The sequence below is a fragment of the Ctenocephalides felis genome, unplaced genomic scaffold, assembly GCF_003426905.1.
Source record: "Ctenocephalides felis isolate EL2017-DRISC unplaced genomic scaffold, ASM342690v1 CF-g0.4_SCAFFOLD_03415, whole genome shotgun sequence".
NCBI classification, from domain to species: domain Eukaryota; kingdom Metazoa; phylum Arthropoda; class Insecta; order Siphonaptera; family Pulicidae; genus Ctenocephalides; species Ctenocephalides felis.
In genome coordinates, this window is record NW_020539569.1 from 1 (window position 1) to 24,855 (window position 24,855).

Below are 24,855 nucleotides of genomic sequence, written 5' to 3' on the forward strand. Positions count from 1 at the left end.
GGTTCAGTAGAATGCTCGCCCGCCACGCGGGCGGCCCGGGTTCGATTCCCGGCCGATCCAGGCCTTTTGTTGATGATAAATATCTTGGTTATGTGCAAATACAGGACTCTACAAATTTAAACGAGCATCGTGGGTTTAGTGGTAGAATGCTCGCCTGCCACGATGCAACAATATTTTGTTAATCACGTCTCAAAAAGTTTATGCGGATAAATATCACTTTTTAAAACATGATAAATATCTTGGTTATATGCAAATACAGGACTCTACAAAGCGTAAACAAACATCGGCGGTTCAGTGGTCGAATGCTCGCCTGCCACGCGGGCGGCCCGGGTTCGATTCCCGACCGATGCAGCATTTTTTGTTGATGATAAATATCTTGGTTATGTGCAAATACAGGACTCTACAAAACTTAGACGAGCATCGGTGGTTCAGTGGTAGAATGCTCGCCTGCCACGCGGGCGGCCGGGTTCGATTCCCGGCCGATGCTGCAGCATTTTGTAATCACGTCTCAAAAAGTTCATGGGGATAAATATCACTTTTTAAAACATGATAAATATCTTGGTTATTCAAATACAGGACTCTACAAAGCGTAAATGAGCATCGGTGGTTCGGTGGTAGAATGCTCGCCTGCCACGCGGGCGGCCCGGGTTCGATTCCCGGCCGATGCAGTAACTTTTTGTTGATGATAAATATCTTGGTTATGTGCAAATACAGGACTCTACAAAACTTAAACGAGCATCGGTGGTTCATCCGCTTTTAGTACATTTAGTATTAAATAATTTATATTTTATAATTTATATTTACGGATACAGGAATAAATTTAATAATTACAGAAAATAAATTATCCTAATTGAATTAAGTTAAATATTAAACAATATTACGCCTAACATTAGTAATATCTAATAAAATAACTTGAAGAAAAAAATGTAATAAAATTCAAATAGTTTAATTGTTGTAGATCTTGAGAGTCTTCTTATGGTAAGAAAATCCTTGAAATATCCGTTATGCAATTTTTATTTGAGTCTCATATCTGGAAAATAAAAATTAAGAGCAGTATCAAAAAAGAATATACAACATGAAAATAATTGTAATGATAAAATACTTAAAGTAGGAAAATGGTAAAATAATTTAGAATAAAAATTAGAAAAGGTATTGAAAAGGGAAAAAAATTGTAACTGTTGCAAAAAAAAGTATTAGTTAGTAACAGTAGGCATTTCATTATCAAAATAATGTTTGATATCGAAATGGCAAACTCAGAAGTATCGTAGAAACTTTGAGCTTTTAAAAGTTTAACAATAGTATTATGAAATTGACGATCATTCAGTTTTCTAATATGTAGTGAGAGTAGATTAAAAAGCTGTACTCCTCTTCCGTCTATGGTATTAAAAGATGTTTCAAGTTTAAAAGTTGGTCCTTTTATAGTCAAATTTCTTGTTTTATAATAGGAATTTAACATGGAGGATAGGTTGAAGCGTTCAGGATTATTCTTTATGAATGACAACGTAATTAGCAAAAATATACAGGGAACAGTGAGAATGTTATATTGTCGGAAAAAATTCCTACATGAGGATAAGGAACTGAGGGAAAAATTATTCTTAACGCTCTTTTCTGTATTTTGAATATATCCTTTAAGGATGATGAGAATCCCCAGAATTGTATTCCATAAGCGAGATGCGAATAGAAATTAGAATAATAAATTGAAAGAAGGCAATTTAAACTAACTTTTGATTTAAGTATTCTCAACATGAAACAGGTTTTAGTTAACTTAGGTACAAGTTTGGAATGAATATGATTGTCCCAGTTTAAGTTTTTTTGTAATTGGATGCCTAGAAATTTTGAGACTGAGGAAAATTCAAATTGAATGCTATTGATAGTTAAAGAATTGATCTAATGACTTATCCTATTTACTGTTCGAAAAGACATAATTTGGGTTTTGTCATTATTGAGCAAAAGATTATTAGAATTTAACCAATTCGAAATTGACTTCATAACTAGATTTAATTTATTATTTACTTCTTCTAAGGAATTGCTTTTTATAATCACACTAGTGTCGTCGGCAAAAAGAATAAATTTACAGAGTTCTGTACCTTTTGGCAGATCGTTTATGTAGATGCGAAATAATAATGGTCCGAGAATTGAGCCCTGAGGGACACCGAGCTTAATATTTTATTTGTCTGAGATAATTACTGAACCACGATCATTAAGATAAACAGATTGAGTCCTATTTGATAAGTAAGATGAAAATAATTCAAGAGCTATACCACGTACACCGTATTTATCGAGCTTGTTTAAAAGAATTTCATGGGAGATACAATCAAAAGCTTTGGACAAGTCACAGAAAACTGCAACGCAGAAACTACCATCTTCGAAAGAGTGAATAATGTCATGGACTAATGTGTAAATTGAGTGAAAGGTAGAGTGATTACGACGAAACCCAAAATGATTTTTATATAATATATTATTAACTGTTAAAAAATTGTTTAGTCGACTATGTAATATTTTTTCAAAAATTTTGTCAAAAGTGTTTAATAGAGAAATTGGCCTGTAATTATTGATAATGTCAGTGGGCCCTTTTTTATGAAGTGGCCTAATTTTTGAATGTTTTAAATGATTCGGATAGACACCGTTACTAATTGCGTTGTTTAAGCAAGCAAGGAGATCATCAATGAATAGTGGATAGAATTGTTTTAAAATATCAGACGAAATTTCATCAGGACCGGATGAGTATGAATTTTTAAGGAACAGAATTGTTTTTGACAGCTCCTCAGGTGTGATGGGAAATAGGTACAGTGAATTCTGATTTCTAATAATTTTAGAAAAATGTGCTGCTGAAATATTCGGATAGATTACAATATTGGATGTTATATAAAAAGATTCATTAACAAAATAGTTATTAAAAGCATTTGCTATAATTATTTTATCATTGACTTTTTCATTGTTAATATTGAGATATTCTATGTCAGAAGAGCTTGATTTATAATTAATTTCTGATTTAATTAGTGACCACATTGCCTTCTGCTTATTGTGCGAATTATAAATAACACTTTCATTAGACTTGATTTTTGCTAATTTGCAAATATTATTAAAAATTTCTCTGTATTTTGAAAAGTAAATCATAAAGTCGATATCGAAGTTGGTTTTAGACGCTCTTTCTAGACTTAGTAATTTATTGTACGAAATTCTCAAGCCTTGAGTATACCATGCAGTTAATGACAAATGTTTTTATATCAGTTAAATTCGTAAAAAAATTATCAATGCAAGAGGAAGAAGAAGTACTTATTCTCGTGGGATCATTTATGATAGGAAATAAACCAAATGAATCCATGCTAGATTTGAAACTTTCGCTGATTTTAGAGCTTTTATCCAGATGGATATTAAAATCACCGCAAACAATAATAGAGTTATATTTATGAAAAAGTTCTTCCATTAGAACATAAAGTAAATGTATAAATTTAGAAGCATCTTGATCTGGAGCTCTATATACGCAAATACTGCAATAAGTAGTATGAGAAAAATTACTTCTACAGCGCAAAATTCAAACAATTTTTCAACAGGTGCAATATTTGTTATAATGTTATTACATTTAATTTTAACCGACGAAAAAATGCAAACGCCTCCATGCTTAAAATCATTTTGGCAGAAAGAGGAACATAGATAGTAACCGTTTAATTTAATTAATTTGAGTTTAGTTTCGTTAAGCCAATGTTCAGAAAAGCATAAAAAATAAGGCTTATAGTCATTTAAAAGTAATTCAATTTTGAGTAATTTATTGGGTAAATTTTGAATATTTTGACAAAATATAAAAGATGAAGCGTCGTCAGAATCAAAAGCGAAAGGAGCGGGAGTCTTTGGAATTTGGCAGAGTCAGCGCTTCTCTAACGAGAAAACGAAAGAGTTTCTGCTTTGCTTTTGAAAGGAAATGGAGACCATGCCTGGTGTAGTCGAGTCTATCAACGTATCTATTGACATCAAAGACCTTAACACCCCTGAATTTACCATGACCAAAATCACGATAAATACAACGATTTAATTGGGAAATTCTAGAATTCAGGCCATGATTGTCATATCGAAAGGGAATTGTAACAGAACAAAGGTTTGTTTTACTACATGATCGACGGGCAAACTCTAGCGCATCACGAATAGCATAATCAGAGTCAGCGTCGTTCGTCCCGGCCATAACAACAACATGATCCCGAACACCAAAACCACCAACCAGATCCCCAATGACAGCGACCACGCTAGAAAAACCCGCACCCGGCTTTACCATACCGAACACACTAACTTTAGGACCTAACAAACCATTTAAGAACCCGGACCAGAATCTGCCGTGGCTGTCGGACAAAATTAGTACTGTGGGCTTTGGTGAGGAAAAGGATGAAGGAAGTGGAGCGGACGCTTTGATTTGTTCAACTTTACTTTTAACATTTTTGGATGTTACATTCGCTTCCGTTTGTACATTGGAAGAATTAGAGCTAATGCTTTGCAACTTGGAATTGGCTATCGCCAGCTCTTTCGTGAGCTTAGCAATTAGTCTGTCCCTCTCATTGAGCAATAAATTCTGTGAATTAATAACTTCCCATAAAGAAATACATTCGGCACAAATAACGGTACAATCTAAATTAACAGACTCACCCACAACTGAATCATCAAAAGAGTTTTGACTCATCTGGCTTCTAGTGTTAACCATCTTGTTAGGTGATATACAGGTAACAGATATAGGTGATATAGAGGTAACAACTTGATGGCGGCAGGTATAAGAGCCTTCGGTAAAAATTTGCTTGATTCACAACAATATTTAAAAAACAGGTATAATACTCTTCTTCGTAGGTTATAAACTTATTTATTTCGAAAATTCTAGGTATAAAATTATTGGATAAATTTAATTTAAATAATATATTATATATTTATGAGACGAGTTTCCTCGACCACGGTCAGTGACTGAATGTGATGACCACGGTTCAGTGGTAGAATGCTCGCCTGCCACGCGGGCGGCTCGGGTTCGATTCCCGGCCGATGCAGCAACTTTTTTTTGATGATAAATATCTTGGTTATGTGCAAATACAGGACTCTACAAAACTTAAACGAGCATCGGTGGTTCAGTGGTAGAATGCTCGCCTGCCACGCGGCGGCCCGGGTTCGATTCCCGGCCGATGCAGCAACTTTTTTTTGATGATAAATATCTTGGTTATGTGCAAATACAGGACTCTACAAAACTTAAACGAGCATCGGTGGTTCAGTGGTAGAATGCTCGCCTGCCACGCGGGCGGCCCGGGTTCGATTCCCGGCCGATGCAGCAACTTTTTGTTGATGATAAATATCTTGGTTATGTGCAAATACAGGACTCTACAAAACTTAAACGAGCATCGGTGGTTTAGTGGTAGAATGCTCGCCTGCCACGCGGGCGGCCCGGGTTCGATTCCCGGCCGATGCAAAAACATTTTGTTAATCACGTCTCAAAAAGTTTATGCGGATAAATATCACTTTTTAAGACATGATAAATATCTTGGTTACTCAAATACAGGACTCTACAAAGCGTGAACGAGCATCGGTGGTTCAGTGGTAGAATGCTCACCTGCCACGCGGGCGGCCCGGCAGGTTCTGTATTAGTCTCAGTGATTTGTTTTGTAAAATTTGTTGTTTTTTAATGTTTGTCTTCGATGTCATGTTCCATATTGGGGCATCATACATCAGGCATGGCCTGATCAACGTTAGATATATTCTTCTTTTATTACGTGTATTTAATACACTCTTTGTGTTCAATAGTGGTCTTAATAAATTTAGAAGCCCATATGTTTGCGCTAATTTCTTTTTTATATGTTTATTGAAGTTAAGTTTCCTTTCAGGTGTTATTCCTAAGTATTTAACTTCGTCTGTCCATTTAACTTTTTGTCCAGAAATTTTTGTTTCCACAGGCTTTTCTTTCAACTTATTTCCTTTCCAAAAAATCATTGCTTCCGTTTTTATGGGATTTACTTTTATGTGCCATTTTTCTGCATATTTTACTATATTATCTGTGTAATTTTGTAGCTTGTTAGCTGTCATCGCTACTGATTTTGATGATGTGAACACAATATTACGAGGTAATAAATTAACCATATTATTAATGTCAACAGGCACATTTATAATTTGGCCAAACATTCCAAATTGTCCATTTGCATGTCGCAATCGTCTAATTTGCATGAAACACAACCTAGGTGAAATTAACCTTTCAGATACAGTATCTAGTTTAGGTAGATAATTTGGTATAGGTGGAAATACAAACCCGTTAAACTTACACAAAGTGGGAATTTTACCCGAATTTAATATCTTTCGACAAGTTTGACATCCAACCTGATTATTTAAATCAATATTCAAAAAACATTATTATTATTTTTTTTTTAACATTATCCAACAGCAATCAGAACATATTATTGTTCTATGGCTGTTTAGTTCAATATTAACTCAAGTAGAGTTGCACTTGAGTATAAAAGTTGGCATGGCAGATAACCCTCCAATGAGGATTACTAAACACTTAGAGAAGATCAGCTGGTTGTTTCTTCTTGAGTCTTCTGGGTTGAGAGTCCAACAGCAGCGGTTGTATGATTGAATTTACGTGGTTATGTAGCCGGGCAAAGTGGGATATGCTTCTTTTACTGATTACTTCTTGTACTGTTTCCATATGAAGGTCATTATGCAAGATTTCGTTGGATACATACCAAGGCGCGCTTGTGATAAGTCTTAAAATTTTTGATTGTTGTCTTTGTAAGGCCTTGATTCTGGTTTTGCTGGCGCATCCCCAGAGCTCGACTCCATAGGTCCATATAGGTTTAATGAAAGATTTGTAAATAAGAAGTTTGTTGTACAGCGACAGCTTGGAGTGATGTCCTAGTAACCAATACAGTGACCTGACTTTGCTTCGTATCTCTTTTATTTTTTGGTTTATATGTTGTATCCAGTTTAGTTTATGGTCCAAATGAATACCGAGATATTTGATGTTGGAGACCTCTGGTATAGCCTTGTTATTCATGCTGACAGGAGGGCATTTACCCTTCTTCAGTGTGAAGGTTATATGGCACGACTTGCTTTCATTAATTTTTACTCTCCATTTTTTGGACCAAAGTTCAATTGAGTCTAGATGTTCTTGGAGTATCTTGCTGGCTACAATAGGATTAGAGTCGGTAGCCATTATAACAGTGTCGTCAGCAAAAGTTCCTGTAAGGGTGCCGTTGCAAGTCGGAATATCATGGGTATAAATGATATACAAAATAGGCCCCAGAGCACTTCCCTGGGGGACCCCGGCTTCAATTTTGCGAAATGTCGATACCTGCCTGCCTACTTTTGTCCGAAAAGTTCTGTCCGATAAATAGGATTTGAAGAATTCATAGTAATCAGGCATAATTTTGTTGATTTTGATTAGGAGATTATGATGCCAGACTCTGTCGAACGCTTGGCTCACATCGAGAAGAGCTGCAGTGCAGTATTCTCCTTTCTCAAACGATTTGTAGATTTTGTCTACCACACGATGGCACTGCTGGATCGTTGAGTGCATTGAACGAAATCCAAACTGATGTGTAGGAAATTTCTCATATTTAGTCGTGATATCTGACAAAATCATTTTTTCAAATAGCTTGGCAATGGTGGACAAAAGACTTATTGGTCTGTATGAATCTGGTAATTCTGGATTTTTGCCTGGTTTTATAATTAATATGATTTCCGATTGCTTAAGCAATGTAGGCCAGTACTTCAGTCTATAGATGGCGTTGATAATGTATGTTAGTAAAACGTGTCCTTTTCTTGGCAGCTCTTTCAGCATTTTAGGTGTTATTAGATCGATGCCAGGGGATTTCCTATTTTGCAGCGCCCGGGTGTGAGAAAATACTTGAGCTGGAGTGAATTTTGAAATACATAATTCTGCGCTACAATCTGTTGGAGTTCTGGCTATTACAACGGTATTATTGTCCATGGAAGGATTTGGCTGAAAAACTGTTTCCAAGTGATCCGCAAAACAAATTGCCTTTTCAGAATCGGTACGAGCCCAAGTGGGTTCATTGGGAGTATTGATTTTTAGTGGGCTGTTGATTGAGTGCTGTTTGTTATTGGTTTTTACGGCACGCCAGATTGAATTGTCTTTTCTATTAAGATTGGTGATGTATTGGTCAAAACACGAGTTATTGTGTTCAAGCAATTTTCTTCTTAACTTGTTATTCAGATTGTTAAAAACAGTTTTATCCTTTGGATCGTGAGATTTTTGCCAAAGACGTCGAGCTTTGCGTTTTTTGGCAATTAATCTTTTAATTTCAATACTTAATGGTTGATTCGGCTTTGATGGTGGTGTTGAGAGTTTTGCAGCGTCTTGTAGTACATGTATTAGATGATTTAGAGAATCATCAATGTCGTTCGGTGATTTCAAGCGAATCTTCAAGTCCAATCTTTCAGAAATATTATTTCTGTAACGTTCCCAATTTGTCCTCGAGTCGTGTAAAAAAGTTTCAGGAAAACTTACTGCGCAGGTGCAGCTCAGAGTTACTATTAAAGGCGAGTGATCCGATGACAAGTCGTAGGTTGAAATTATCGATATGTTAGACAGATTTAATCCTTTTGTGATGGCAAAATCAAGCAGGTCTGGGTGTTTGTGGGCCAATATGTGGGTGACCATAGAGACACGACGGCAAGTTTCTTAGAGGTGATTGCTTTTTCGAGTTCACGACCGTTAGGCGTAGTTAAACTTGAACCCCAGAGTGTGTTCTTACAATTGAAGTCACCTCCAACTAGAAATCTGGGACCCATCGTGTTGAAGAGTGCTTGAAACTGATCAGATTTGATGGTATATCTGGGTGGGCAGTAAACTGAAGAAACCATAATGTCGAATGGTACTACGTTCACTAGTAATGTGGTGGCCTGTAAATAATTAGCATCGTATTTGTTTAGTTCTTGATGGCGTATATTTGACTTTATTAAAACTAGTGTAGTAGGTCCTGTAGTTAGGAATGTTGAATGTAGCACCATATGACAAGTGCGATTCACTTATTAACAGTATGTCTATTTTATGCTCGGTAAGAAAGTGAGTAATTTTGCGTCTGTGTTGGCAGATGCCATTGGCATTCCATATAGCAATTTTTAATAAATTAGCCATTATTTTAGTTTACTTACCACAAGGGATAACATATTCATAATCATTGTATTTTGTTGCATCATTTGTTTTATTACGTCCTTTAGGTCGTTGATTACGGATGTGATTGCAGAAACTTCTTGATTTACATGATTTTGTGTTTTTAGGACCTGTGGGTAGCTCAAGTGATCAGATGTTTGATTGGTGTAGGAAATTCGTTCCCGGTTTTTAGTAATGTTTGGCTGCGAATGGTTCTGATGCTGGGAGAATGAATTCGTTGAGTTTTTGTTGTGTTTCGGAAAAAATGGGCAACCCTTATAGTTGGCGGGATGTTCGTCGCCGCAAAGGAAGCAGCAGGCTGGAGTGTCCTTTGGTTTTTACACGCAGAAGTAGGATGATCATCACCACATTTTAAACATGCATAAGGGCGGTTGCAATATGTCCTAGTACGTCCCCAGAGCTGGCACCTATGGCACTGGATAACGTCCTTGGTTCGTCTTGGCGGTTCAAAAAACACTATTTGGTTCATTAGCTTGTCAATTTTGTAAAACGCCGAATTGTTACTTTTTGGTTCTAGATCCACAAAAAATATATTTAACAATTTTTTTGTAATGCGTTGTTTCAAGTTTGTAATGCTTCTCACTGTATGTCCGTATTTCTTGATAGCTGTTTTGATTTCATTTATATCAGTTGTATAATGCATATATTTGAGCACCACTCTAAATGCACGCTCGCTGCTTATTTGATAGGTGTGGAATATAATATTGTTATTTTTCATAAACTTGACGGCATTTCTATAAACGTCTGCGTTAGTGACGTTAATTTTAACCATATCATTAGGCAGAGTTTTCGAAACAAATTGACCTGGTTGTAAAGCGCACTAATTGTTTGCATCATATAGGCAAAATCATTGACATTGTATATATAAATTGGGGGCGGTTTTACGGTTGCAGCAGTCTGACTGTTTGTTATGTTTGTATTATTATTACCGTTAGCGGTGCTACTTGGCGTTTCGTTTGATAATACACTAAATTTGTTGGTCAATTCCAGAGGATTGATTTTTGCACCACACACTTTACGTTTTTTAGCACTGCACGGAACTGTCTGCCACTTGTGTATATTTGCCGGCACTGTATTTGTCACTCGGTTAGCACTGCTAGAACACGGCTGCTCGATTGAGTTGTTAATATTGATGTTATTATTTGGAGATGTTGTTATTTCACTTTGATCACTTTGATTTTCATTGTAATTACAAAACATATCACTATCATCATCAATTGAGTTCAATATGTTCATAGCCGACGCAATTGTTGTTCCAAGTGATGAACAGTTAGTGTTTATATTTATGTCAGGCGGTCGGCCGGGGCGATCGCCTACGTTCGACGCCATTGTCCGTATGACTCACTCACTCAGGTATACAATATTTGTTTTGATTGATGTGCACTGGTCGGTGTCCCGAACAGAACTGAAAAAAAAAAAAAAACATTATTAAGAATTTGTTTTTGAGCATCATTTGATATTTCTAAGTCACTTTGAAGCCAAAGTCGATCACACACAAAACATACATAGCCAAAGCTATCATTTTTTACGAAGCGCAGATTTTTTCTTAGTTTCATTATTTATTTGCGATCATTTGCACTACAATTATTTATGGGGGACGCGATAAAATATCCTTCCGATCCTGACATTTTTATTAACTCACTAATTATACTGCTAACCCATGTCGTGCCTAAAGAAGTTTTACTTCAAAAAATTGTCAACGTTTAGGCTCACAATCCTGAATCGATCTTAAAGAATTATTGTTCGAAAGATATTGGTTGGGTATGGTACTGATTAGTTTTAGGTAAGAATATACCGGGCTGTTGTCTTAAAATTAACTGTTGAAAATAAAATTTGCCGATTTTTATGAACCTTTTTATGGCAATAGATATCATGGTCTTATGAAGCATGCTAAAATGTTACAGCCCTACAATAAATAGTTTAATGTTGAAAATTCATCATGGTTTTAGAAAATATTATAGTCAAAATTTGTGTCAAAAGTTGCTTATGTGATGTGATGGGTCAAATATTATCAATTCATTAAAATTTAAAACAATAAGCTACAATTTTAAGGCATACTAGCACGTGTTTGTGCGATATAATTAATAAAACTACAGGTAATTTAAATGTGTTTATTCGAAATCGCCATGTTTAGAATTAATTATCAGCAATAACTTTATTTTTGAAATAAACAGTTGAAAATTTTATCTAAATATCTAAATTTCAATTTCGATTGATTATGTCAATTCTTACGCATTTTGAGAAATTCATGCAACTTGCCTTAAGCCTAAATGCTACTCTTTTAATGTTAGTTTCAATTTATGTATTTTGTAAATACAAAAGGCAAAAAACAATTAATTTAAACTTTACATTTATAATTAGAATTAAATATCATTTTATATGTGAATATGATGAAATAGATGCAGACGTTTTGGCGCAGAATTCATACCACTGGATGGCGCTATAAAGTATTTCCTAATTATTAGCACCGCAAAATATAGAATGGTTAAGGCTTAGGTCACTTCTTGAGACCCTTAGGCATACTTACCTGGCGTGGGGGCTACCGTGATCAATTAGGCGGTTCCCCCAGGGCGAGGCCCTTCCATTGCACCTCGGTTGGGATGACCCCTGCGATTGTCCCTAATGTGGATAACTCGGGCGCGCAATTTTTGGTAGTCGGGACTGCGTACGCGCTGTCCCGGTAATAAACTGTCAAATTTCAATATAATGAAAATACATCTTATCGTATTCATATAGTATGTGTCTCATCATAAAAAGGGGCTTTTTTGTCAATATTTCTTAAAATATTCGCGACAACTTTGGTAACCCCAATTAACTATCACCGGCGCCGTGGCTTAGTTGGTTAAAGCGCCTGTCTAGTAAACAGGAGATCCCGAGTTCGAATCTCGCAGGAGGCTTTCTTGCAATTGCGATGGCTGTTTTAAGATTTTCTATCGATATTTTTTTTATTATTGGTTATGAGATATAATATATTGCGTTGTGAAACTAATTACTTGCAATTATTCAATACAATAAAATATTACAACATAACAAATTGCGAATTAATTCAAAATTCGATTCGGGTTCGAATCCCGGCCGATGCAGCAACTTTTTGTTGATGAGAAATATCTTGGTTATGTGCAAATACAGGACTCTACAAAACTTAAACAAGCATCGGTGGTTCAGTAGAATGCTCGCCTGCCACGCGGGCGGCCCGGGTTCGATTCCCGGCCGATGCAGCAACTATTTTTGATGATAAATATCTTGGTTATGTGCAAATACAGCACTCTACAAAACTTAAACGGGCATCGGTGGTTCAGTGGTAGAATGCTCGCCTGCTACGCGGGCGGCCCGGGTTCGATTCCCGGCCGATGCAGCAACTTTTTGTTGACGAAAATCTTGGTTATATGCAAATACAGGACTCTACAAAACTTAAACAAGCATCGGTGGTTTAGTGATAGAATGCTCGTCTGCCACGATGCAACAATATTTTGTTAATCACGTCTCAAAAAGTTTATGCGGATAAATATCACTTTTTAAGACATGATAAATATCTTGGTTACTCAAATACAGGACTCTACAAAGCGTGAACGACCATCGGTGGTTCAGTGGTAGTATGCTCGCCCCCCACGCGGGCGGCCTGGGTTCGATTCCCGGCCGATGCACCAACATTTTGTTAATCACGTCTCAAAAAGTTTATGCGGATAGATATCACTTTTTAAGACATGATAAATATCTTGGTTATTCAAATACAGGACTCTACAAAGCGTAAACGAGCATCGGTGGTTCAGTGGTAGAATGCTCGCCTGCCACGCGGGCGGCCCGTGTTCGATTCCCAGCCGATCCAGGTCTTTTTGTTGATGATAAATATCTTGGTTACGTGCAAATACAGGACTCTGCAAAACTTAAAGAAGCATCAGTGGTTCAGTGGTAGAATGCTCGCCTGCCACGATGCAACAATATTTTGTTAATCACGTCTCAAAAAGTTTATACGGATAAATATCACTTTTTAAGACGTGATGAATATCTTGGTTATTCAAATACAGGACTCTACAAAACTTAAACGAGCATCGGTGGTTCAGTGGTAGAATGCTCGCCTGCCACGATGCAACAATATTTTGTTAATCACGTCTCAAAAAGTTTATGCGGATAAATATCACTTTTTGTGACGTGATGAATATCTTGGTTATTCAAATACAGGACTCTACAAAGCGTAAATGAGCATCGGTGGTCCAGTGGTAGAATGCTCGCCTGCCACGCGGGCGGCCCGGGTTCGATTCCCGTCCGATGCAAAAACATTTCGTTAATCACGTCTCAAAAAGTTTATGCGGATAAATATCACTTTTTAAGACGTGATAAATATCTTGGTTATTCAAATACAGGACTCTACAAAGCGTAAACGAACATCGGTGGATCAGTGGTAGAATGCTCACCTGCCACGCGGGCGGCCGGGCAGGTTCAGTATTAGTCTCAGTGATTTGTTTTGTAAAATTTGTAGTTTTTTAATGTTTGTCCTCGATGTCATGTTGCATATTGGGGCAGCATACATCAGGCATGGCCTGATCAACGTTAGATATATTCTTCTTTTATTACGTGTATTTAATACACTCTTTGTGTTCAATAGTGGTCTTAATAGATTTAGAAGCCCATATGTTTGCGATAATTTCTTTTTTATATTTTTATTGAAGTTAAGTTTCCTATCAAGTGTTATTCCTAAGTATTTAACTTCGTCTACCCATTTAACTTTTTGTCCTGAAATTTTTATTTCCACAGGCTTTTCTTTCAACTTATTTCCTTTCCAAAAAATTATTGCTTCGGTTTTTATGGGCTTTACTTTTATGTGCCATTTTTCTGCATATTTTACTATATTATCTATGTAATTTATAATTTCTATTTTTTGGAGAATATTTGCGTCGAACCAAGTTTCATTTACCGCTATGGGTCGATCAGTATATATTTTGGCATGGCGTGATTGCCATACCAAATATCGTCTCTTGTGTATTGGCCGAGGCCCGCGATGTTAATATTAGGATGATCCCCACATTTTAGATAAAAATTTTTAGTAAGCTTTGTCATATAGTCAAGTATTGTCGGTACGTCAGTCTGTTTGTGTATGTATTTTGAAGAGTAGTAATGTCTAGTCAGTGGGTCCCTTATTTTGTTAAGTACTATTCGTAGTGTCTTATTTTGTAATGTTTGTAGTTTCTGTAAGTTAGTCTTAGTCGTCGCGTTCCATGTAGGAGCGGCGTATGTCAGTAGCGGTCTTATTAGTGTCAAGTAAAGTGTCCGCTTGTTTTGCACGCTTAGCGGGCTGTTCTGGTTCAAGAGAGGTCTCAGTAGATTCAACATCCCGTAAGCCTGTCCAATTTTTGTATTAATATGTTTTGTGAAGCTGAGTCTATGGTCCAGGGTCACACCAAGATATTTGACATCCTTCGACCACTCAACTTCACAGTCCAATACTTTAATTTTGTCCAAGTCAGTCAGTCTAGTCATGGCATTTCGGCTCTTTGTAAATAAAATTGCCTCCGTCTTTTGCGGATTCATTTTGATCTGCCATTTGTCAGTATATTCGATCAGCTTGTCTATGTGTGTCTGTATCTTTGTGGTCAGTAGCGTCGGTGATCGTGATGATTTGTATATGGCAGTGTCGTCAGCAAACGTCAGTAACGTTGTGTCGGCGTCAGTGATACCCACTCGTGAATGTAGACGTTAAACAAGGACGGTCCCAGGATCGAGCCCTGCGGAACTCCCGCCGTCACTTGTTTAACCGTCGAAAGTCCGTTGTCTACTTGTACAGTGAAGTTACGGTCTCAGAGGTATGAGTGTAAAGTTCTCGTTATGTACGGTGGAAAGTTGAGTTGGATAAGTTTATGTACAAGTCCGTCCATCCAGATGGTGCCAAACGCCTTCTCAAAGTCGAGTAACACCAATCCGGTATGGTTTCGTCTGTTGAAGTTGAGTACTGTATTTTCTATGAGTTTTGTCAGTGGGTGTAGTGTAGAGTGTCGTTCTTTGAATCCGTATTGTGTGTCAGGTATAATTTTGTTGTGTCTTATGTGTTTGTTAAGTCTTTTGAGTAGTACCTTTTCGGCTACCTTACTCATTGTGTTGAGGAGGCTGATCGGTCTGTAGTTCTGTGGTATGTCTGGCTGTTTCCTTGGCTTCACTATTGGAAATATGGTGGAGGTTTTCCAAGAAGCGGGAAAGCAGCCTTTTGTCATTAGTCTATTTATTATGCGCGTAAGTAAAATGTAGGCGTTCGTCGGCAGTTGTTTAAGTATTATGTTTTGTAGTCCGTCTGGTCCTGGTGCTTTCCTGTTCGGTAATTTTTTAACTATTGTCTTTATTTCGGAAACTGTGGCAGGGTCTATTCGTAAGTTTTTGTCCCTGTGAAGGTCAGTGAAGTTTTGAATTGTCTCGTGTACGTATTGTTTCAGGTCTGCGTTTGACATATTGGCATTTTGTTTATGGATGTTCTCAAAGTTTTTTGCCAATATTTCCGCCTTGTCTGCTGGTGTCGTTGCGTAATTGTTGTCTGTTAATTTGAGTGGAGGTATGGATGTTGGTTTCTGCGTCAGTCTTTTTGCTGTCTGCCAAATTTTGTGTGGGTCAGTATTTAAGTTCTCGAGTCTTTTGGTCCAAGTGTTGTTTCGGTGGTCACGTATATCATTGGAAATAATTTTGGTCAGTCTGTTCACATGTTCCTTGAGTAGTCTGTCACCGGTACGCTGCCACAGTTTCTTTATGTGATTTTTAAGTTGTATTTTCAATAAAATGTGTTCTGGTAAGTCGTTGGCTGGTGTTGTTCTTGAGTCTAGTGTCGGTATAGTCTGTTGTACAGCGTCTGTGATTGTCAGTGTAAGGTGTGTTACAGCCTCCTCTATGTCAGTGTTGGTATCGATTGGCATTGTGTGTCGTGTGTTGTCTGTGATGATGTCTCTGAAAAATGGCCAGTTGGCTCTGGAGTAATCTAAAAATTTGCGTTTGGGAGTCTGGTCGACGTCTAGTCTGTCTGAAATAGTCATGAAAACTGGATTATGGTCGGAGTTAAAAAGTGTTCTTGTTATGGGTTCGGATGTTACGTGTAGATTTTTTGTCAATGCCAAATCGATCGTGCTGTGATGGTGTGTCTGTACGGTGGCGTATCTGGTCGGCGTGTCAGGAAAGTGTAGTTGTGCGTCTGTGGTGTTGTATTCGGTCAGGTATTCGTAAAGTCTGTTTCCGTTTGTGTTGTTGAAGTTACAGTTCCAAGTTGTGTGTTGTGCGTTAAAGTCTCCTGCCATAAGAACAAATCTATTCAAGTCCAGTAGTCTTTGTAAGTCCGTATGTTCTAGTCTGCTTGCCGGGATGTAAATCGATATTATGGTTACTTTTTGACCTCTCTTGTATACATTAATAGCTGTTATTTCAGAACCGCCCGCTGTCAGGTTTGGCACTTGCTCGTGTCTGATGTTAGACTTGATCAAGATCGCAGTGCCTCCCCATCCGCGTGCGACCGTCTGTCTGTCGTTCCTGTAAACTTTGTAATTGTTGATATAGAGTCTGTCCGTAGGTTTTAAGTGTGTCTCGTTGATCAGTACTATGTCCAAATCGTATTTTGTTATCGTCTGTCTTAGTTTGTCCACGTTGTTTTTAAGTCCGTTAGAATTAAAGTGCACTGCAACTACAACAACGCAAACGGAATCCGACTCTACGAATATCTGACAGAACACAACACCACGGACGCACAACTACACTATCCTGACACGCCGACCAGATACGCTACCGTACAGACGCACCATCACAGCACGATCGACCTGGCCTTGACAAAAAATCTTCACATAACATCCGAACCCATAACTAGAACACTTTTCAACTCTGACCAAAACCCTGTTTTTATGACTATCTCTGACAGACTCGACGTCGACAATACTCCAGAACGCAACATTTTGGATTATTCCAGAGCCAACTGGCCACTTTTTAGAAAAATTATTACAGATAATATACGACACACGATACCCATAGAGACCAATACAGACATAGAGGAGGCTGTGACACATCTGACACGGACGATCACGGACACCATCCAACACACAATACCGCTGCGACACGCAAATACATCCACATTTGACATGCTTCCTCAACAAATATTAGTAAAAATTAAATTAAAGAACAATATAAAGAAAGTGTGGCAACGTACTGGTGACAAACTACTAAAGGAACACGTGAACAGGCTGACAAAAATTATTCATAATGAGATACGTGAGCACCGGAATAACACTTGGACTGAAAAACTAGAAACCATCAACACTGACCCGCACAAAGTTTGACAAACAGCCAAAAGGCTGACAAGGAAAACAACACCTATCCCGCCACTCAAACTACCTGACAACAACTACGCCACGACACCAGCAGACAAAGCAGAAATTTTAGCAACACACTTTGAAAATATACACAGACAAAACGCCGACATGTCCAACGCAGACTTAAGACGAGACGTACGCAAATCTATTCAAAATTTTACTGAACAATTTAACGACAAAGACCTACAAATAGACCCTGCCACAGTTTCAGAAATAAAGTCGACAATCAGAAAACTACCGAACTGGAAAGCACCCGGACCGGACGGACTACAAAATATAATACTGAAACAACTACCAACAAACGCATACATACTAATCACACGACTTGTTAACCGTATAATGGCCAAAGGCCACTTTCCTGCTTCATGGAAAACATCAACCATATTTCCTATCCTGAAGCCGAGGAAACAGCCAGACTCTCCGCAAAATTACAGACCAATTAGCCTCCTCAATACAATGAGCAAAGTAACTGAAAAGGTACTGCTCAAACGCATCAACAGACACATCAGACGAAACAAGATTATACCAGACACACAGTACGGCTTTAAGGAACAGCACTCTACGTTACATCCACTGACACAACTAATAGAAAACACTGTACTCAACTTCAATAGACGAAACCATACCGGATTAGTGTTGCTCGATTTCGAGAAGGCTTTTGACACCATCTGGATGGACGGACTGATACACAAATTCATAACCCTTAACTTTCCACCATACATCACAAAACTACTCCATTCTTACCTCGCAGACCGTAATTTCACAGTTCAAGTAGACAACACACCCTCGACGATTAAACAAGTGACGGCGGGAGTACCGCAGGGCTCGATCCTGGGACCGTCCTTGTTTAACGTCTACATCCACGACATGCCCACTGACGCCGACACAACACTGCTGACATTTGCTGACGACACTGCCATTTACAGATCATCACGTTTACCAACGCTACTGACTACAAAAATACAAAGACATATAGACGCCCTGACTGATTACACGGAAAAATGGCAAATTAAAATTAATCCTTCTAAAACAGAAGCAATTTTCTTTACAAAAAGCCGTTGGTCCATTACACTTACTGACTTGACGAAACTAAAGGTAATGGGCCATGAAGCTGAGTGGTCCAAGGAAGTCAAATACCTTGGCGTAACCTTGGACTATAGACTCAGCTTTACAAAACATACGAATACAAAAATTGGACAGGCTTACGGGATGATGAATCTACTGAGACCTCTTTTGAACCACAACAGCCCGCTAAGCGTGAAGAACAAGCGGACACTTTACTTGACACTCATAAGACCATTACTGACATACGCCGCTCCGGCATGGAACGCGACAACCAAGACCAACAGACGGAGACTACAAATAGCACAGAACAAAGCACTGAGACTAGTACTCGACAAATCAAGAGACCCACTGACGAGACACTACTACCCAACGAAATATTTACACGAACAGACGGACATACCGACTATACTGGAACACATAAAGAAGCTTACTGAAAATTTTTACCGGAAGTGTAGGGATCACGATAACAGTACCATCCGCGCGTTAGGCCAGTACACATCAGAAATGATCTGGTACGGGAATTATGCCATGCCTAACTACCTGATCGAGCCCGCAGTGAATACATAAGCCAGACAACACTGTAAAAAGGAATTTTTTTCAGGAAAATAAAACTATTCTCCTTTTTTGTCCTTGTATAAAAATGAATGAAATACTGTACAAATATTAATATGTTGTAAATATAAAAGAATTTTATGGGTAGAATACCTCCTCAGGGTAGAAAAACCCACATTCAATTCAATGTATTACAAATATAATGAATAAAATTAAAAAAAAAAAAAAAAAAAAATGTGTTTATTCGAAATCGCTATGTTTAGATTTAATTATCAACAATAACTTTATTTTTGAAATAAACAGTTGAAAATTTTATCTAAATATCTAAATTTCAGTTTCGATTGATTATGTCAATTCTTACGCATTTCGAGAAATTCATGCATTTTGCCTTAAGCCTAAATGCTACTCTTTTAATGTTAGTTTTAATTTATGTATTTTGTAAATACAAAAAGCAGAAAACAATTAATTTAAACTTCACATTTATAATTAGAATTATATATCATTTTATATGTGAATATGATGAAATAGATATAGACGTTTTGGCGCAGAATTCATACCACTGGATGGCGCTATGAAGTATTTCCCTAATTATTAGCACCGCAAAATATAGAATGGTTAAGGCTTGGGCCACTTCTTGAGACCCTTAGGCATACTTGACTCAGCTGAGCTGGTCAAGAGGACTTGAACGGACTCGACTGTTTGGATATTCTGAAGTATACGACCCGGAAGTGTAAGAGTGTAGTGAAATTTAAAATTATTAGAAGCTAGTTTATTTTGAAGAATATTTCTTAAGTATTATTACAAGAAGATAAAGAAAATCTATAGTCAGGTGGGTGTCCCCAACACAGAGTTTCCTAGGCATAAGCCTAGGAAATCTATCAAAAGGCTTGAAATCAAAAGTAACAAACAAACAATGGTACGAAGTAAAAAGAATAAAAAAGAAAACAGGTACCAGTCACTTACTGACCGAAGTGATATGGATACCGACCTCGAACTAGAAGAATTTACAAAGGTTAAGTCAAGAAAGCGTGGCCAAAAGCAAGAAACAATGGAAATCATACAAGGGAATAATGACACGAAACCTATAGAAGTAAAGGTACCACCGATAATAGTAAAACATAACTTAGATCTCAGGGCCATAAACTACATCCGAGATGTTACGAAAGTTAATTTTACCATACAATATATTAAAACGCATACCCATAAAATATATACTAAGACACTAGTAGATCATAACAAGATAAAGAGTACATTAAGAGACTGCAGTTACCAATTTTATACGTATTCCACTGGAGAAACAACAAAGAAAATCACACTAACAGGCTTACATCCAGCAATTACTGAATTAGAGGTATTTGAATTACTGAGTGTACGACGTATTCTTGTGCAAAAGGTCATACAGTTAAAGAAAACCTATTCTGATGGACAAAAACATAATCTACCAATTTATATAATTATGCTTGACAAATCGCAAGACATGTCAAAAGTAAAAGAAATAACGAACTTAAATGGGAAATGTATAAGCCAAATTTCAAAATCCTACAATGTCATAAATGTTTAGGTTTTGGACATACGTCTTACTCGTGTGATATGAAATATAGATGCATTAAATGCACAAAAGCACATTCTCCTGGCTGCTGCCAAAAATTATCAGAAGAAAAGCCCCAGTGCGTTAACTGTAAAGACTATCACCCAGCAAACTATTCAAAGTGTTCATCCTTACTGAACTACAAGGCTAAAAAACAACAGATTCATGCAGCCATTGAACCTAAACCTATGACAAGAAGCTATTCTGAAACGCTGAAGCCGAGAGATGCCAGACACACTGTCCAGATGGAACTACCAAAATTTCAAGCTATTCCTGAACAAAGAAGTATACCATCAACTTCATCGAATCAAGATCCTGATTTTAACTCCACCGAGGGCATTTTTGCTGCAATAAGACAAATCAAGTTGCTTTTTTCAGATCCTGAGGTAATAAAAATTTTCAGGGAACTTTATGCACTTACAAAGACTATAAATACTAACATGACACACAATGAAAAATATACTACAATTTTAAACTTTCTTACTAAATGCCCATAATTGACAAGTATGGTATAAAAATAATGTTTTTCAATTCAAATGGAATAAAAAATAACATTGATGAACTCAGACAAACTATCGTTACAATGGACTTAGACATCGTATTAATAAATGAGACGCACTTAAAACCCACTGACAAATTATACATGAACGACTACAAAATATACCGGAATGACAGAAACATGACAGGATGGGGTGGTACAGCAATATTTATAAAAGCTTGTATCAGACATGAAGAACTACCGTTATTATCTGTAAAACACTCTGAAATTACTGCTATAAATGTGTTCAATAGAGGACGTAAAATAACTATTGTCTCCATATATGTTCCTTCTGCAAAACTATTGCATGCAGACTTACATAAAATATTTAACTTAAATCCAAGAGTTATTGTAGCTGGTGATTTTAATGCGCAACACATAATGTGGAATTGTAAATATAATAACACAAACGGACTCAAACTATTTAAGTACTTAAACAAAAACCATGATACCATTCAATTACATTATCCTCAGACTCCAACTAGATTTCCTGCGATACCAAATCAAGACCATAGTACAATAGATTTAGCCCTTACAAAAAATCTATCTATTCTTTCTGAACCTATAACCAAATCTTTATTTAACTCAGATCATAATCCAGTCTTTATAAGTATCTCAAACCCACTTGACGACAATCCTCAATCCTACAAAAATGTTTTAGATTATAATAAAGCCAATTGGCTGCTCTATAAGAAAATAATAAATGATAATATATGTCACACCAGACAAATTGACAACAATGATAGTATAGATCAAGCTGTAGAACACCTAACAACTACTATTACTGATGCCATAAGTAAAACCATTCCATTGCGAAAGTCCACTTCAACACAAACAATTAGTTTACCTTTGGAAATTATATCCAAAATTAAATTAAAAAATCAAATTAAAAAGTTGTGGCAAAAATCAGGTGCCACGTTCCTCAAAGAACATGTAAACAGGCTTACTAGAATAATTACTGAGGACATTAGGGTTTATCGTAATAAAATATGGGCTGATAAACTAACAAATATTAACTATTATCCAAATAAAATTTGGTACACTGCAAAAAGACTGACCCAAACTTTTGCTCCCATACCATATTTACATACAAATTCCAATAACTTTGCAACAACGCCCGAACAAAAGGCCGAAATTTTAGCATCTAACTTCGAATTAGCACATCAGTACAATCTTTCTATTACTCAAAATGCTTTTGAACAGACTGTTAGTTCCAGTGTAAGACAATATATAAACAATACTTATAACAAAAATCACAAAATAGAGATAGTAACTGTTGCGAAAGTTAGAAATATTATTAAGAAACTGTCTAATAAGAAAGCTCCAGGACCAGATGGTATACAGAACTTAGCAATTAAACAGTTACCTATTAAAGCTATTATTCTACTTACACGAATAACAAATAAAATTTTTAAAAATGGATACTTTCCTGTGTCATGGAAATGTTCTAATGTGGTACCAATATTAAAGCCAGGAAAACAACCAAATCTACCACAAAGCTACAGACCTATAAGTCTATTGAATACAATAAGCAAAATAGTTGAAAAATTACTGCTTGTTCGATTTAATAAATTTTTAAGTGTTAATAATATCATACCAGAAACGCAATATGGTTTCAAACATGGGCATTCAGTTCTTCATCCACTAGCACAGCTAGTTGAAAATACTGTACTAAATTTTAACAAAAAGACACACACTGGTCTTGTACTAATAGATTTTGAAAAAGCTTTCGATACAATTTGGACAGATGGACTGTTGTATAAATTAATAAATTTACAATTTCCACATTACATAACAAAAGTCATCATTTCATATCTTAAAGATCGTACATTTCAGGTTCAAGTAAATAATAATCTTTCAAATCCTAAACGTATAGTAGCTGGAGTGCCTCAGGGATCCTTGCTAGGACCAACATTGTTTAACACATATATATATGATATCCCTACTGACAGCAAAACAAATACATTAACATTTGCGGACGATACTGCTGTGTTCACATCATCAAAATCAGTAGCGTTGATAGCTAACAAGCTACAAAATCACATAGATAATATAGCAAAATATGCAGAAAAATGGCACATAAAAGTAAATCCCATAAAAACGGAAGCAATAATTTTTTGGAAAGGAAATAAGTTGAAAGAAAAGCCTATAGAAATAAAAATTTCAGGACAAAAAATTAAATGGACAGATGAAGTTAAGTACCTAGGAGTAACGCTTGATAGGAAACTTAACTTTAATACACATATAAAAAAGAAATTGGCGCAAACATATGGGCTTCTGAATCTTTTAAGACCATTATTGAACACAAAGAGTGTATTAAATATGCGCAATAAAAGAAGAATATATCTAACGCTGATCAGGCCATGTCTAATGTATGCTGCCCCAATATGGAACATGACATCGAGGACAAATATTAAAAAACTACAAATTTTACAAAACAAATCACTGAGACTAATACTGAACCTGATACGTGACCCAACTACCGGACACTACTACTCAACAAAGCTCTTACACGAACAAGCAGACATACCGACTGTGATTAACCACATTAAGAAAATGACGGAAAACTTCTACGAAAAATGCAAAGACCATACCAATAATAATATTAGAACCCTCGGACAGTACACGCCTGATATCATATGGTACGGCAAATATCCAATGCCAAACTACATTCTGGACAACACAAATAAGAGTATCTAATAATTTAAAGAATGTAAATTAAATATATATTTAAAGATTGTGATTTTTTTTTTTTTGAAGAATGTTTGAACTTTCTTTTTTTTCGATCACAAACCATTATTTTATTTTTAAAACAAAATGTATAATTTAAAGTGGATAGTTTGTAGTATTAAATAAGAGTAAAATACTTTTAGTAGTAAACTCATAAATCATGGTTATTGTATATTGTATTGTAATATATTGTAATAAAACAGAAATAAAAACTAAAACTAAACTAAACTAAAACCTTAGGCATACTTACCTGGCGTGGGGGCTACCGTGATCAATTAGGCGGTTCCCCCAGGGCGAGGCCCTTCCATTGCACCTCGGTTGGGATTACCCCTGCGATTGTCCCAAATGTGGATAACTCGGGCGCGCAATTTTTGGTAGTCGGGACTGCTTACGCGCTGTCCCGGTAATAAACTGTCAAATTTCAATATAATGAAAATACATCTTATCGTATTCATATAGTATGTGTCTCATCATAAAAAAGGGCTTTTTTGTCAATATTCGCAACAACTTTTGTAACCCCAATTAACTATCACCGGCGCCGTGGCTTAGTTGGTTAAAGCGCCTGTCTAGTAAACAGGAGATCCCGAGATCGAATCTCGCCGGAGCCTTTCTTGCAATTGCGATGGCTGTTTTAAGATTTTTTATCGATACTTTTTTTATTATTGGTTATGAGATATAATATATTGCGTTGTGAAACTAATTACTTGCAATTATTCAATACAATAAAATATTACAACATTACAAATTGCGAATTAATTCAAAAACTAGAAATTTGAATAACTAGTTGTGAATGGACCATATTTTATTTAGTCAAGTCCGGGGTTTTCAGTTACCTTTAGATAGGCGAAAGTTTAAATTTGGACATTATTGAAGATTTCACAACAATCGCTTGGTCGCCTCGTACCTTGAA

General features: G+C 36.6%; 10 non-coding genes across 10 annotated transcripts; all 10 read left to right on the forward strand.

Moving 5' to 3' along the window:
* Positions 1-417: 417 nt before the first annotated feature.
* Trnag-gcc lies at positions 418-487 on the forward strand. The gene has a single exon. It is a non-coding gene; the product is annotated as a tRNA-Gly (tRNA).
* A 110-nt stretch (positions 488-597) lies between these two features.
* On the forward strand, positions 598-668 carry Trnag-gcc. Its single transcript has one exon. It is a non-coding gene; the product is annotated as a tRNA-Gly (tRNA).
* A 4,417-nt stretch (positions 669-5,085) lies between these two features.
* Trnag-gcc lies at positions 5,086-5,155 on the forward strand. Its single transcript has one exon. It is a non-coding gene; the product is annotated as a tRNA-Gly (tRNA).
* Positions 5,156-5,222: 67 nt separating this feature from the next.
* Positions 5,223-5,293, forward strand: Trnag-gcc. Its single transcript has one exon. It is a non-coding gene; the product is annotated as a tRNA-Gly (tRNA).
* A 67-nt stretch (positions 5,294-5,360) lies between these two features.
* On the forward strand, positions 5,361-5,431 carry Trnag-gcc. Its single transcript has one exon. It is a non-coding gene; the product is annotated as a tRNA-Gly (tRNA).
* Positions 5,432-11,667: 6,236 nt separating this feature from the next.
* LOC113382334 lies at positions 11,668-11,829 on the forward strand. The gene has a single exon (XR_003367653.1). It is a non-coding gene; the product is annotated as a U1 spliceosomal RNA (small nuclear RNA).
* Positions 11,830-12,721: 892 nt separating this feature from the next.
* On the forward strand, positions 12,722-12,792 carry Trnag-ccc. Its single transcript has one exon. It is a non-coding gene; the product is annotated as a tRNA-Gly (tRNA).
* A 556-nt stretch (positions 12,793-13,348) lies between these two features.
* On the forward strand, positions 13,349-13,419 carry Trnag-gcc. The gene has a single exon. It is a non-coding gene; the product is annotated as a tRNA-Gly (tRNA).
* Positions 13,420-24,187: 10,768 nt separating this feature from the next.
* LOC113382335 lies at positions 24,188-24,349 on the forward strand. Its single transcript, XR_003367654.1, has one exon. It is a non-coding gene; the product is annotated as a U1 spliceosomal RNA (small nuclear RNA).
* Positions 24,350-24,479: 130 nt separating this feature from the next.
* Trnat-agu lies at positions 24,480-24,553 on the forward strand. Its single transcript has one exon. It is a non-coding gene; the product is annotated as a tRNA-Thr (tRNA).
* Positions 24,554-24,855: the final 302 nt, after the last annotated feature.